Source organism: Marmota marmota, unplaced genomic scaffold, assembly GCF_001458135.2.
Source record: "Marmota marmota marmota unplaced genomic scaffold, marMar, whole genome shotgun sequence".
Classification (NCBI taxonomy): Eukaryota; Metazoa; Chordata; class Mammalia; order Rodentia; family Sciuridae; genus Marmota; species Marmota marmota.
Genome location: NW_026000205.1, coordinates 13211952 through 13228332, shown reverse-complemented (window position 1 = coordinate 13228332; position 16381 = coordinate 13211952). Strand labels below are relative to the sequence as shown.

The following is a 16381-nucleotide window of genomic DNA, read 5'->3' as shown; positions in this document are numbered from 1 at the left end:
TGTTTGCATTTATAAGAAACTGGACGTTGTTTTTCAGCCTATACTGTTTTGCATTTTCACTTATAATGTGTGAGAGTTCAAGTTGTTCTGTAACTTTGGTATAATTATAATTTCATATACTGTTTTAAAATTTTTTAGTCCTATTAGTAAATGTGTAGTGGTATTTCATTGTGTTTTAAACATATTTACTTTGGAATGATTTTCAGCTTTCAAGAGAGTTGCAAAAATAGCACAGATAGTTCTTATATACTCTTTACTCAGCTTCCTACCTAACATTATGTTTATCAAAACAAAGTAATTATATATTGGTGCAGTACTGTTAGATAAACTACAGATTTTATCCAGATTTCCCCAGCTTTTCACCAATGTCTGTTTTTGACTTTAGGATTCACTCCAGAGCCTGGTATTGAATGTGCTTTTCCCAACCTTGGATCTTTTGAAGAATACCGGTCAGGTGTTTTGTGGCACCTCCCTCAATTTAGATGTGTCTGATATTTTTTCATACTTAGAGTGAAGTTTGGATTTAGAGAGTGAATACCAAAGAAAAAAAAAATTTTAAAGCACTTCTTTATTTTTGGATTTGCCAGCTCATGTTCTGTATTACCTGTCCCATCCTGGAATCAACCCATTCTACCTCCTCTCCAGGGATCCCTGTTTCCTTATATTGGAGAATGGGATTTAGAGATCAAGACTTGAGTGTTGAGCATGCTCATTGCTACTGGGGAGTAGCTGCTCCTGGAATCTTCTCAGTGGACAGCTAGGAAATTTATGTATGTATTCCAAACCATGCATATTTGTCTGCATCTATCTATGTACATATTTTTTTAATTAAAAAATTGTATTAGAAGCATTCAGAATGTCAACGAAACAGCTGCAACTTTTTTTTTTTTGCAATTACAGAGTGGTATTCAGTTAACAGAACAACAATTATTTCATATAAGCTGCATCAGAGACAACTGAAGATGAAAAACTACCATCCCTATATATAACTAATTTGTGCTGTGCACCCACAAGGACCTGTTTAAATTTCCATGCCAATTTACAACCCCCATACTGTACCAGGCAAGGTTAGTGCCTTTGAAAATACCACCAGGACAGGGCTCTCTAAAGACACATTTGGTAGTGTGTTAACTGTACAAAAAAAGACACTGCACAGTTTAAAAACAAATCTTACACAGCCTTACATTTCAATTTTTTTCTTTAAAAGGAGTGAGTTGTGTACGGGGCGGGGTGTTAAATGCTTTATAGACAAGAAAAAAAAACTGTGCTAGAACCAACTTATTCATCATCATCTTCTTCATCTTCCTCCTCCTCCTCCTCTTCATCTTTTCGTATTTTGCCTTCAGCTCAGCAGCTTTCTTTTCATAAGGCTGCTTGTCATCTGCAGCAGTGTGATGCCACCTCTCTCCCAGTTTCTTTGCAACATCACCAGTGGGTAGGCCAGGATGTTCTCCCTTGATTTTGGGGCGATACTCAGAACAGAACAAGAAGAAGGCCAGCGGAGGCCTCTTGGGTGCATTGGGATCCTTGAACTTCTTTTTTGTTTCCCCTTTAGGAGGGATATAGGTTTTCGTTTCTCTTTCATAACGGGCCTTGTCCGCCTTTGCCATGTCTTCCAATTTTCCTTTCTGTTGAGCAGACATGGTCTTCCACCTCTCTGAGCACTTCTTAGAAAAATCTGAAAAGTTGACTGAAGCATTTGGGTGCTTCTTCTTGGGCTCCTCCCTGCAAGTTTGCACAAAGAATGCCTATGATGACCTTTGGTCTCTCAGCTTCTTGGGATCTTAGCCCATGTTTAGTTATTCTTCCTCAGCGAGCACAGAGTCGCCCAGTGCCCATCCGGCTCTCACTTGCCCCAGCGCTGTCTCTATGGAGCTCAATGAACTGCAATGGCTTTCTATGTACATATTTTAATAGATGAATTCATACTGAGATGTCCAGTTCTACTAGAATTCCCCCTGGCTTTCTGTGGTTAGTTCTTGATCATTCAGTAAACAGCCTGTCTTTTATCATCTCCGGTACATTTTCTTATTTGTTCAATCCTACTATACATGAAAAGTAGTTTTCAAAACCTGTATCCTTTTGAGAGGCAAATACATCAACTAGAACACACTTTGTATTCGTTTTTTTTTTTTCCCCTTTAGAGTAGCTAGTCAAAACACTGTCTTAGTTTTTGTTTTCTTTGTCATTAGTGGAATTAAGATATCTATTTGTAAACAAATTCATTCGTCATAGTGTTCATTCTATCTTGGGTTCCCCCAATATTCTGGGTGATTTCTAAAATTTTTCTTACAATAAAATTCACTTTTTGAGCCAGGTGTGGTAGCACACGCCTGTGGTTCGGGTGGCTGAGGCAGGAGGATTGTGAGTTCAAAGCTGGCCCCAGCAATTTAGTGAGGCCCTAAACAACCTAGTGATATCCTGTCTCTAAATAAAATATTTTTTAAAAGGGCTGGGGATGTGGCTCAGGGGTCAATCGCTGTACCAAAATAAAAAATAAATAAAATAAATTAATTCATTTTTTTTGACAAGTTACACTAATGGTTTTTCTAGTATTGAACCTGTCTTGCATTCCTGTGATAAATTCCATTTGGTTGTAATATGATTGTCTTACTATATTGCTGGATTAAATTTTAAAAATGTTTTGTTAAGGAATTTTGTGTCTATGTTTCTGTGGCATTTTGGTCTATAATTTTCTGTTCTTGCAAAGTGTTTGACTGGTTTTGGCATCAAGAATATTTTGATTTCATAAAGTGAGTTGGGAAGTGTTTTCTGCTGTTTCTTTTCTTTTTTGAAGAATGTGCAGAATTGGTATGACTCCTTCTTTAATTATTTGGTAGAATTCATCAGTGAAAACATTTGGGCATGAAGCTTTCTTTTTTGGAAGGTTTTAATCACAAAATAAATTTTCTTAATGGACACAGCACCATTCATATTATCTATTTCTTCTTGTGTGAGCTTTGGTAGCTTCTTATAAGATTAAACATTCACTTACCATATAATTCAGCAATTTAACTCCTAGGTATTCCCTGATGGAAACTGAAAATTTATGTGTACACCAAAGCCTTTCAATTCAGAAGTTTTATGGTACATTATAAGACTCCTACAGGAACTTCTTGGAATAACTCCTGCTTGGTATCAATTCTCTGGTCTTTAAAAACCAGTCAGGTATCCTTAACCATCGCTGGACACCTGACCCACGATGAACCCATGCAGTAAGTCTCTAGCCAAGGCTGGTCCAGTCTGAGCCTTTTCATAGAATTTGGAATTTCAGTGGCTGGCCTGTTATGTGCAGACTCTTGCTGTAGAAGGTGGTGGTTGTGGTGGGGTGCCATGTCTTCTGCCACGTGGCTGGAGGAAACAGAAGATGTTGGGCAAGAAAATAGGTCAGGTCCAGAGAGAGGGGCTGGGATGAAAAATCCAAACTACACTGATTTGCTCTCAAGTCGCCGCTCTCTGCATTCCTATTCTGAGCTCCATGAGGACCTCAGTCTAGAGTCCCTTAGGCAAAGTTAAGGTGGGTTTTGTTACTTAAGTACCAGAGCATTCTTTGGGGTTCTGAGGTTTGAACCCAGGGTTGTTTGACCACTGAGCAACATCCTCATCCCTTTTTATTTTGATACAGGTTCCCACTAAATTGCTTAGGGCCTTGCTAAGTTGCTGAGGCTGGCTGTGAAGTTGCAATATTTCTTCCTCATCCTCCCAAGCCTGTGGGATTATAGGCATGTGCCACCACCTGCCTGGGCTAGCCCAGAACATTTGAATGCTAAAGTGCCTCTCTGTCCTTGGACAATTTGAGAGGAGGGGTTTTTTTTTGTTTGTTTGTTTGTTTTAATCCATGCCGCCTGTCACTTTCCCCCAACTGACCTCTCTCTCCTTAGTCTAAGAGGCGGACCACTGTGACCAAGACATACATACTTCATCTCAGCTTGGATAAACTGTTCAAAGGACAACCATGACAAGGATGTTGTCAAAAGACACACAAAGGCTTGCCTGAGATCTTCTGAATACTGGGCTGATGTATATTGAAGAGTAACAATGACAATGAGGATAATGATTTCAGATTTTTACTTTCCCAGAGCTCAAAAAGAGCTTGTTGCCTTGAAGGTGTTACAGTTCCCTTGAGAGCTTTTATTGTTGTAGTTATCCTCATTGTTGTTACTACTATATACAATGATCCTGGTTACATTCACAGTGACCCTGTGTATCTTTTTTTGGGGGGGGAGGGAGTACCAGGATTGAACTCAGGGGCACTTAATCACTGAGCCACATCCTTAGCCCTATTTTATATTTTGTTTAGAGACAGGGTCTCGCTGAGTTGCTTAGTGCTTCACTTTGTGCTGAGGCTGGCTTTGAACTCGTGATCTGTGGTAAGCCATTCTTATAGACCGTGGCCGCCATTAGAAGATGGCGCCGGCTTCCACTGTGGCCTGTGATAAACAACTCCTTTTATGGAGAGTTGGCGCGCAATCCCTTACCACCCTATGAGAGAGATCCGCGTGGCGGCTTGGGATTGGGACGCGGGGGGCTTTATTAAGCTGTGCTTGGGTGTGTTCGGGCGGCGGGCGCTAGAAGATGATACATGACTCAAGGCCTGAATAAACTGCTGAAAGAAGAATCCTGTGTCGTGTTTTCCCTTGCCGGCGAGGGGTCGCGACAGTGATCCTCCTGCCTCAGCCTCCCAAGATGTTGGGATTACAGGCATGCATCACCACACTTGGCCCTGTGTATCATCACAGTGACCATGGGTATATTCACAATGAGCCTGGGTATGTGCACAGTGACCCTGGGTATGCTCACAGTGATCCTGGGTATTGACCCTGGGCATGCTCATAGTGAGCCTGGGTATGCTCACAGTCAGTGAGGGCATGCTCACAGTGACCTTGGGCATGTTCACAGTGATCCTGGTTATGCTCACAGTGAGCCTGGGCATACTTACAGTGGACCCTGGGCATGCTCACAATGAGTCTGGGTATGCTCACACTGAGTGTGGATGAGCTCACAGTGACCCTGGGCATGCTTACAGTGACCCTAGCTATGCTCACAGTGACCTTGTATATCCCCAAACTAACCCTGGGTATGCTCACAATGAGTCTGGGTGTGCTCACAGTGACCCTAGATATGTTCATAGTGACCCTGGGTAGGCTCACAGTGTCCCAGGGTTTGTTCACAGTGACCCTGGGTATGCTCACAGTGACCCTGGGCATGCTCACAATGATCTAGGAATGCTAATTTTCTTTCTGTTTCCTAATGTTTACCAGTTCATGGCTACCTGAGGCTACACTTTAGAAAAAATTAAATTAAGTAGTGGCTCTTGTTGTTAAAAATAAGGCAACTGGGATTATTTTCTGCTCTTTGGTTATAGAAACAAATAAAAAACTAAAGAAAAATGAAAATAACATTACCTCTGCTTTCTAAGTGGCATAGAATGTTATTTAAATAAAAAGTTAAATGAACTTTTTGGGTGGCCATTACTGATGCTCATTTTCTGGGGAGAAAACCATTTCTCCCTTGTTTTTGCATGACTTCCTTTGTTTACATTATAGGGAGTCAAGTGTGGACAGCTTACTCCAAGGATCTTGATGACCTTGGCTGTACATAGTTCACTTGGTGCCAGGAACAAGTTACGCCAAATTTGGTTTCAATTGCCTATGGGAATGGAAATGTGTATTTCCAGTGCCAAATACCTCCTTTTTTCCCTTTGAATTTAGGAGCTGGAATGGTATTATAAGCTTCTTGGTGCTGATTATTTTGACTGCTGTGATGCTAATGATTCAGTAATTGAAAAAATAAAATATCATAGAAGTCCTCTGCTGATGGAGGAATTTCAAAGCTTGTTCATTTGGTTGACAAATGTGCCCCTCGGAGATGCCTAAAGAGACACAATTTCTCTCTACTTTTGAATGCCTTTTTCCCTTGAAAGAAATCACAAAAAAAAAGTCAGACATGGTAGCAAGTGCCAAGAATCCTGGCCACTTGGGAGGCTGAGGCAGGAGGGTTGCAATTTGAGGCCAGCCTTAGCAACTAAGTGAGACCCTGTTTCAAAAAAAAAAAAAAAAATCAGTAAAGGTAGGAATAGGCAGTTCACAAAGGAAGAAAGACAAATGGCCAATAACATATGAAAATATGTGCAACAAAGGAAATGCAAATTGAAATAGTGAGGTTTTTTTTCCCTCCTACCTCATAAGAAAAAAATACAGGCCTACTTTATTTTATTGTGCTTTGCAGATATTGCATTATTTACAAATTGGAGGCTTGTGGCAACCCATCATGGAATGAGTTATTGGTACCATTTTCCCAACAACGCATGTGATCATTAACAATGGAGTGATTTTTAATTAAGGCATGAACACTGTTTTTTAAAAAAGATATAATACTCTTGCACATTTAACAGATCATAGTGGAGTGTAGATATATTTTTTTATACACAGTGGGAAACAAAAAGCTTTGGGTCTGACTCACTTTACTGCAATATTCACTTTATTGCAATGGTCTCAGATGAACCTGCAATATCCTCTAGGTATGCCTGTATTATACAAAGCCTTATGATAAGCCCCTGAATTGCTGAGAAAGCAAGTGATTTTTCTACTTTCCTGGGGGTAGTGTGAATCGGCCCACCCTTAGGTGCAATCTGGTAATGTACATCAACACCTCAACGTGCATGCTTGCCCAGAAAACGGACTTCCAAGTGCTCATCTTAAGGACTTGATTGAGGATGAACACTGAGGTCATTGACTGAAGGAGGCTCAGGAGAGAGACTAGAAACAACCTAAAGTCCACCAACAGGGACTGGTTAGCTAAATGACTGTCCAGCTATTCATGGAATGGAGGGCAGGTACTAAACACGAGGACGCAGAACTTCATATGAGAATGAAAAGGGATGTTGCTGATGAATTGCTTGTAACAAGGAGTTACAAAACTATGCTTATTGTGATGCCTTTTCTGTTAAAAAAAATTGGTTTAGGTGCATTTTAAAAAGCAGTCTGGCCAATCACAAAGGGACAGATATCATATGATTCCACTTATTGAGGCACTTAGAGTAGTCAAATTTAGAGAGACAGTGGAATGGAATTTGCCAGGGGTTGGGGGTGGGGTTATGAGAGTTGCTGTTTAATAGAAATTGGGGAAGATGAAAATATTCTGAAGACGTATGGTAGTGATGATCGCAGAGCAATATGACTGTATTTAATGCCAGAGAACTAGGTACTTAAAAATGGTTACAACAGTGTATTGTATGTTAGGTATATTTTACCACAATAGCATTTTTCTTAAAAATAAAATAGCTGGAAGGATGTTTGCAAAAGTAATGGCATTGTTCTTTGGGTGGTCAGTCTTTGTTTTCTTTACAGTGAGCACACAATATTTTTATATTCAACGAGATCATCTTGGCCAGCTAGTGAATCATGGATTCATTGAGTATCTCTATTTCTGTTCAAATTAAGAAATGTTATGTATACTCAGAGCCTGCCCCGCTCCCCGCCCCCATCTGCCGCTAAGTGGTTCTGTCTGAAAAGTTTAACTTGGAGGCAAATGTCTAGTTCTTATTCCCCTTGCTCCTCTCTTTCCCACCTCAAACTTCCCAAGACTGGCTGAGGGACCGACACTGGCTATGGATCCTGCCACCTGGCTTAGTTCTCAGCTCCTATAGAGCATTCTTATTCACAATGAAGTGGACACCACTGCCTTCATGGAATGAAGAAGTGGACACCACTGCCTTCATGGATTGAGTTATTGGTACCATTTTCTGGCTGCCAGTGGGATTTGTGGGTATCTGGAGAGGAGGGGGAAGCTCTGGGGTTTATGGAACCCATTACAGCAAAGCTGCATGCCAGCCGAGCACTGGCAGAACAGGGAGCTATCCCAAGGACCCGTCCAGGGCTTCCTGCCCCTTCCCTCCCGACTCCGGAGCAAAGGTTGGAGAAAAGTGGTGTGGGATCAGGGTAGGAAGCAGAGATGATAGACCCCTTATTCAATTCTCAGCTTGAAGGCTACCTGTGGCAGGTCTTGGCTGCTCAGGTGCATCCCTTGCCAGGCCAGCTGAGGTCCCTTGTATTATTTTCTCCAATGCCCTTGGCTTTCTCTAGAGTGTTGTGTTCACTTACTTACCTGCATGTTTACAGTCGCTCTGCATTATTCCTCATGCACAATCCTGATCTGCTCTGTTGCTTCGTCACTAGATCCTGAAACAGTGCCAGTGTGTAGTGGGGGTTCAAATATATTTTAAGAATAAAAGAAGGACTGAATCAGTATGAGAGCATTGAGGAGTCAAGACCCAACATGTGTGCCCAGCTTCATGACAGCGCTGCCCCGAGCATCCTCTGAGGGCTGAGGATGATGGCCAAGTCTTCCTCATGGGCAAGAACCCAGGATCCAATGCTAGCTCTTGGACAGGAGGAAGTGGCCAGATGTTGAAGAACACATTTGGGCTCTACATTGGTTGTCTACTACTGCATAACAAATCACTCCAAAGATTAGTGAATTAAAAAAGGAAATAAGTATTATTTTGTAGTTCCTGTGGATCAGGAATCTGCACAGAGCTTAGCTGGGTGCTTCTGGATGCTCAGTCTCTCATGAGGCTGCAATTGAGGGTCTGGGCAGCAGTCTCATCTGAAGGCACCACTGGGGGAGGATCCATGTCCAACCAAGCTTATTCCCATGACTGCTAGCATGATTCCTCTCTGGCTTTGATGAGTCCTATCTCAGTCCTTGCCATCTGGGCCTATTCATAGAACAGCTCACAGTGTGGCTTCTCTTAGGATGAGCTACCAACTAGAGCAAATGAGAAAGGGTGAGAGAGGGCAGTCCAAGATGGAAGCCATAGATTTGTAATAACCTAATCATCTGTTGCATTTGCTATTCATTGGAAGAGAGACTAGCATTTGTCACCCACTGCATACTCAAGGGAGAATACTACACATGAGGAATCTGGGATCATTAGGACACATTAGGACCCTTTGTAGGCTGCTGACCAGAAACTCCAGTACAAAGCTCAGGGGTGAACTCAGTTGTGCATCCCCCATGACTCAGAAACTATCACATATATCAGTACTCCTGGTCATTGCTAAACTCCAAAACAGTCCAAATGTTCATTAGCAGAGGAACAGGTACATACATTCATCCATACATGGAATCATTCATTCTGGGTACAGTGGGGTAATAATAAATAAAAAATTAAAAAGAACTGTGTTGGCTTTGGTACTCTGAGAAGGAGACACCAATATGTGATTAGATATACACATATTTTATGAAGGAAATATCTGAATTATTACAGGGACAGGGCCCAAGAAAGGGGATAGAATGTCCAGGCCAGGATGCAGACCCCTGTCAAAGCGGGAGGAAGAGGGATGAGGTGGGAATTTAAAGACAGGTTTAGTCAGGCTATTGGGGGGTCCTCAAGCCAAAACTGCATGCTAGAGGAGGCCCACATCCCACAGGAATAGGCTGGCATTTGGAGACTTTCCATGCTCAGCCAGCGGCCAGGAGCAGCAGGCAAGAAGTGTGGCCTGGGAGCCGTGCATTTCCGTGGCTTCTAGGTAAGTCAGCGTGGGGTGGTAAATCTCAAAGACATAATGGCGAATGGGATAAGGCCAGGTGTCACAGGAAGCAAGCAATAGGTAGAAGTATAAAATACACAAAACAGTAGACATTGGTCATGTCTAACTAAGGATGTACCAAGAGTGTGGTCGTGCATTTAATGATGGGGACACATCCCGAGAAACTTGTTATTGATGACTTCGATGTTGTATGAATAGCATAGAGTGAATGTATGTAAACCTAGATGGTGTAGGTCAACGACTTGACTTGGCCTCTTGATACAATCAAGAGATGGCGTGAATGTGAGATGCATGAGGCTGCTACCAGGATAACATTTCACATTTTTCTTTTTTAAGGCACTGGAGATTGAACCCGGGGGGACTTTACCACTGGGATACATCCCTACCCCCACTTTTTTTTTCTTTAGTTGTAGATGAACACAATGACTTTATTTATTTATTTATTTATTTATTTATTTATTTATTTATATTTCATGTGGTGCTGAGAATCAAACCCAGTGCCTCACACATGCTAGGTGAGCATTCTACCATTGAGCCACAACCCCAGCCCCCTAGCCCTTTGTATTTTTTATTTTTATCTTGCTAAGTTGCTGAGACTCTCCCTAAGTTACTGAGGCTGGCTTTGAACTGGTGGTCCCTCTGCCTTAGCTTCCCGAGCCACTGGGACGACAGGCATGCACCCTCATGCCTAGCTGGTGATGGGAACTTTTTAGTTCCATTGTAATTTAATGGGACCACAGTTGTCTATGTGATATGTTGTTGACTGAAATATCACAGTGCGGTGCATGGCTACATAAAAACAGAAGAGGAAGTGTGCACTGAGCTCAGATTGGAGTTAGGGAGGGAGTGGGCAGGATTCCCCAGAGGTGATACCTGATCCAAGGGGAAGCTGGAAAGTCCAATGGGACTTTCCCCATAGACTGTGACCTTAAAACTGATAGAATGAGAGACAGGAGACATGATGAAAGTGCAGGTTATCACCTGCAGGCATCTGAGCTGTGCTGTCACCTGCTTCAACCCAAGAGGGGGAATGCCTGCTGACCACCTGTACACAGTGCCAGCAGAGCTGCTCTGGGTGATGGGCATGTCTAAGGCAAATTAGAACTTCTAGGAGGATGATGAGGATGACCATGAAAATGAGCTCATAAATTACAAGAGGATGATGTGTGTGGCAGCAGGTTCCCATTCACAGTACGGAGGCAGCAGTAAGTGGGGAGGAAACTGAAGGGCAGAGAGAGGATAGTGGCCCTGGGTTCTGACAACTGAACAGGAGTTTTCCCAGAGGGGCCAGTCCCATCAGAGCTAGTATCTACAAAGCTCTTACTCTGTGCCAGGCACCTGTTGGAAGTACCTCATAGATGTCAATTCTATTAGCTCTTAGTGAAGGAGGCATCGTCAGGTCCCCACATACCCAAGGCACACAAAAGTAAAGAACCAAGCTCATGTGGAAGTCAAGAGTCAATGGGAGAGCTGAATTGACCTGAGAGTCCCCGCACTTGATCATACCAGGTGTTCCTACTGTCAGGGGTGACTTCTGGTGGGATGGAGATGATCAGAGCTGTCATAGGCTACGGTAAGCACTGCGAACATCATTCTTCATTCAATTCCCTCTGAGTGCTTCTCACTTTGTTGAGGAGCAACTCTCAATTTTAATGCTTCTGTGCCTTGAATGCTCTAGACAAATTGCTAAATCTCCCTGGTGGAGGGAATGGGAGGGAGAGAGGAAGAAACAGAGAGAGATGGAGGAAGACAGACATAGATTTGGGCAACACAATCTATGTTTTGTTCCGGTTCTCCTTATATTTGTAGTTATCTATTTATGGTTAGTGATCTGACTTTACATTAGAGATGATGATATGAAACTTTCTTTTGAAGTAGGAATACTTCAACAACAACAAAAAAAAGTCAATTTAAATACAACCTTTAAATCCATAATAAAGATTTGCTGTCTGTGGTGAAGGGGCCCTAAGAGGTCAATAGTACTACCCTAGCCTCAGTGTGTCACCCCAGAGAGTCCCAGGGCTCTAAAGGGAATGGTGGTCTCGTTCCGAGACACCTCAGGCTGGTTTCATCTCTCACAGGTGCTGAAAGTGAGCATGGCCTGCCCATCTCTGATTCCTCATGATCACAAAGGGGCAGCTCCAGCTGGGCACAGTGGTGGACACCTGTAATCCCAGTGACTCTGGAGGCTGAGGCAGGAGGATTGTCAGTTCAAAGCCAGCCTCAGCAGTTTAGTGAGGCATTAAGCAATTCAGTGAGACCCTGTCTCTAAATAAAATGCAAAATAGGGCTGGGGATGTGGCTCAGTGGCTAAGCACCCCTGGTTTCAGTGCCTGGGACCAAAAAAAAAAAACTGCTCCTGGGAAATACGTAGGCTCTCCTAATCTACCCCTCCAGTCTTGGTTTCCATGTTCTTTACTTGTGTCTCTGGACTCAGGCTCTCTCAGGGTGTCACCTTTATTCCTGCAGCAGCAACAGGGTTAAAAAAACAAACCTTACCCATTACCCCACCCCGGGGGTTCTAATGGCTTTGCTCCATTAATAATTTAGTGAGGTGGACTGAACTGGATTGATTCTGCCCCAAATCAATACGCAAATGATTATCGTTTCAGGGCACTTTGGGATGCTTCAGCAAGGCAGAGGGGAGCTGTCTGATTGAACATTGGAACTGCACTCACTACTTAGAGTTACTGCAGACAGAGTTATGTAAACCAAGGCATGCCCCGGGTGCTGACATTTTTATGGCAATAAAAGCCCTGTTTTTGGAATGGTGCTTTTATGACATACTTAGTATGACTGTTCCAGACCTATAATTTAAAAATTACTGCTGAATACTGAAGGTAAAATGATTTTACTGCTGATGGTCTATTAAATTTGTAGGAACCAGCAATGGCTTGCAGAGGAGCTATGGCTAGATGCACTTGGCTGTATGAGCACACTGCCAAGGATATGACTGCAGATGCGGCAGGGCTGGGTGGGTGGACTGTGGCTGGCTGTGCCTGGGTATGTGCTATGGTTTGGATATGAGATGTTTCCCCAAAGCTCTGGTAATACAATAATAATTATTATTTTTTGGTATCAGGGATTGAATCCAGGGGTGCTTAGCCACTGAGCCATATCCCCAGCCCTTTTTATTTTTTTATTTAGAGATAGGGTCTTGCTGAGTTGCTTAGGGCCTCGCTAAATTGCTGAGGCTGGCTTTGAACTGGCGATCCTCCTGCCTCAACCTCCTGAGCTGCTGGGATTACAGGTGTGTGCCACTGTGCCCAGCTAAGCTCCTGTATTATTGCAGGAATGTTTCAGAGTGATTGGATTGTGAGAGCTATGTCATTCCATCCTAGTCTGAATGGACTCACTGGGTGGTAACTGTAGGCAGGTGGGGCATGGCTGGAGAAGTTGGGTAATGGGTTATGTCCTGAAAGGTGCATTTTTCCATGGTCCCTCCACATGCTCTCTTTTTCTGCTTCCTGGCCACCATGAGCCGAGCAGTTCTCCTCTGGCAGGCCCTTCCTGCATGACATTCTCCCTCACGTTGGGCCCACAGCAATGGAGTCAGCACACTGTGAACTGAACCTCTGAAACGGTGAGCCAAAATAAACTTTTCCTCCTCTAAGTTGTTCTAGTCAGGTGTTTTGGTCACAGTGATGCAGAGCTGACTAACACAGTCCACCTGGCTAGATGGCCCCTAGCATAGGCGCTGTCTGGCTCACTGGGGGCCTCTGCATACAGAGCGGTTGGATAGATAGTTGAAGGCCTTGCCCGGGAGTTCTCTGTCCTCTGGGCTGACTTCAGGGCTCTGGAGGTCCCTGCTACCCTGCCACCTGCCTCACCTTCCTGCATCACCTCCACCACGTGAGAGCAGGGCCCAGGTGAACCGGCTTCCCTGTAGCTCCTGTCTCTGGGGTGGCGGGCAGGCAGCCCCAGGACGTGCCCACACACAGCTCCCCTGCGGCTGCACCCCAAGCCAACGCCAGAGCCAGGCCAAGAGCAGCAGTCTTGGGGCCTGCCCACCACCCACGTCCTGCCCGGCCTTCTGGGCCTGCTCCTGGGGGCAGGACTCGACTCCCATCCACACAGCAGCCCCCCAGGAGGACAGGCCTCCCTCCCTGTGGGTCCCATCCTCAGGGATCTTTGCAAAGGCCCATCCCTCATGTTCCAGGCCCAGCCCCCAAAGCCTCCCAGGCCTTCAAGTCTGCTGCCCAGCCCCCTGCACCCTGCAAAGCCCTGACCACCTCCCCACCTCGATGCTTGTCACTCTGTCCCTCCCTTGGGCTCTGCTGGCTTCCTTCCATCCTGTCCCTCGGGCGGCTGGCTCCTGCTGCTGGGACCTTGCACTGAGGCTCCCTCTGGGTCTTCACCTGGCTGGCTCTCTTCCTCGTCCAGGGTTCAGCTCTACTGCCACCTCCCAGGGAAGGCCTCCTGAAGTGGCCCCAGGTCACTGCCCGGTTCTGCCTCACTGCAAGTTCCCCTTGTTCTCGCGGCCTCACTTCTGTGGCTGTCACCTGTCTTCCTTGCTGGATTGTCAGCTGCGTGAGGGCGGGGACCATGCCTCTGTCATTCTCAGCGTGGAAGGGGCCTGCCTCTCAGGTTGTGGGCAGTCTACTTGTGTTTGTCGACCTGTGGTGAGCGGAGCTGTTTTCACCTGCTGGGCCCTTCTGCCATGACGTGATGCCTCACCCTGGGCTCAGAGCAATTGAGTTGGCTGACTAGGGACTGAGACCTCTGAAACTGTGAGCCCCAAATAGACTTTTCCTCCTCTAAATTGTTCTTGTCAGGTATTGGTGTCACAGCAATGAAAAGCTGACCAAAATAGTATTTGGACACAGTAGAGTGGGCTCTCAGCTCTGAGCTTTCCTCTCCCCACTCTGGCAGACCAATGCTCTGGAAAGACAGAGGCCATAGAAAGCTACACCAAACCCCAAGTTTATAAGCAAATGTTATAGCCACAAATTTTGCCACATATTTTTAGAATTTTAATTTATTTTTAATTTTTATTGTGGTAGATTAAAAAAAAATTTTTTTCGTTGTCAATAGACTTTATTTATTTTTATGTGATGCTGGGGATCGAACCCAGTCCTCGCACATGCTAGGCAAGCGCTCTACCGCTGAGCCACGACCCCAGCCCCTGTGGTAAACTTTTAAAGATTTAAAATCCCTCCCATCTCTTTCTTGGCACTGGGGATAGAAGCCAGAAACACTACCCCTGAGCTACATCCATAGCCTTTTTAAAAAGGCCATTCTTGAATTCACGATCCTCTTGCCGTAGCCTCCTGAGCCGCTGGGATTATAAGCATGTGCCATAATGCCTGGCTTGGGGTTAACCATTTTTAAGTGCACAGTTGGGTGGTGTTAAGTAGATTTACATTTTTGTGCAACCATCTGTCTCAAAAACTCTTTTCATTTTGCCAAAGTGATATTTTCCCCTCTTTCTAGCCCAGGTAGCCACCACTTCACTTCTTGTTTATATGAATTTGACTACTCTAGGAACCTCATTTAAGTGGAATTGTATGGCATCTGTCATTTTGTGGCTGGCTTATTTTATTTATCATAATGTCCTAAAGGTGTCTCCATGTTGTGGCAGGCATCACAATTTCCTTTCTTTCCATGGTTAATAGTCCATTGAATGCTTATAGCACATTTGGTGTATCCATTCATCAGTGAGCAGACCACCTTTTGTCTCTGGTGAGCATTGCAGCTACAAACATGGGCATACAGTATCTGTCAAGGTCCCTGCCTTTAATTCTTTTGGGTATATACCCAGAAGTAGAATTGCTGGTCACATGGTAATTCCATTTTTAATTATCTGAGGAACGGCCATAGTGTCCTATAGAGTTCACTATTGACATTCCTACCAGCAAGAGTTCCAGTTTCTCCGCATCCTTGCCAACACTTATTATTAGCGTATTTTCTCCCCAATAGTCATCCTAATGAATTCATAGTACTATCTCATTGTGGTTTTTATATTTTATCCAATTAAACCTCAGCTTCCTTTCTCCAGAGCCATTTCCCGTCATCTTGCCTCCCTTTTCTATCCTCCCACCACCTCACTTCAAAATTATACGACATTATCTCCCATTTAGACATGTCATGTCACCGGTTTTCATGCTAATTTCTACCTGAATTGCTATGATTTAAAATTATCATTGGAGAGATAAGGAGAGTAGCTCAGTGGTAGAGCACTTGCCTAGCATGTGCAAGGGATAGTAGTAGTAAATTAAAGAAAAAAAATCATTGGAGAAACATGGATTTTAATATACAAGAGCAAAAAACCATTTAGAAGACATTGTCTTTATAAGACGGGATCTTATAAAGCATCCTAAGACAGTTTCTTCCCGAGAAGAAATGGCCAAAGAGATGCACACAGACCTTCTTCTCTTGCTGCTAGCTTGAGTGAGCAGCTGGTTCTGGGTGCCTGAAGTTCTCTCCAAGGGAGCCCTGGAGGCCTGGGGATTCATCGCTATGTCCACATAGTGTGTGCTAGAGAGGCTGCTCCCAAGGCTGAGAACATTCCTCTGAACTATGTCTGCCTCTACCTCTTGGATGTCCTCTTGGTGGGACGGAGGAAGAGTAGAAATAGCTCTGGGAAGAGTGGAAAAGTTCTAGGGCCAGAACAAGTTGATGGTGGATAGAGGTTTGGACAGGTAGCAGGTAGAGCTGGTCACACAGGATCACACAGCTTAAGATAAAAAACTCTGAGGTTTCTGGAACACTTTCTGCAGGGAGTGTGATCCAATGTGCATGGTAAAAATGTGGGAGATGGATTTGGAGGCATTCTGTAGAGCTTCAGGAGAGAGGAGACAGTGACTGGAAGAAGGGGGACTGGCCTT

General features: G+C 44.2%; 1 pseudogene; it reads right to left on the bottom strand.

The window, feature by feature from the left end:
- Positions 1-1319: 1319 nt before the first annotated feature.
- LOC107151691 lies at positions 1320-1793 on the bottom strand (annotated as a pseudogene).
- Positions 1794-16381: the final 14588 nt, after the last annotated feature.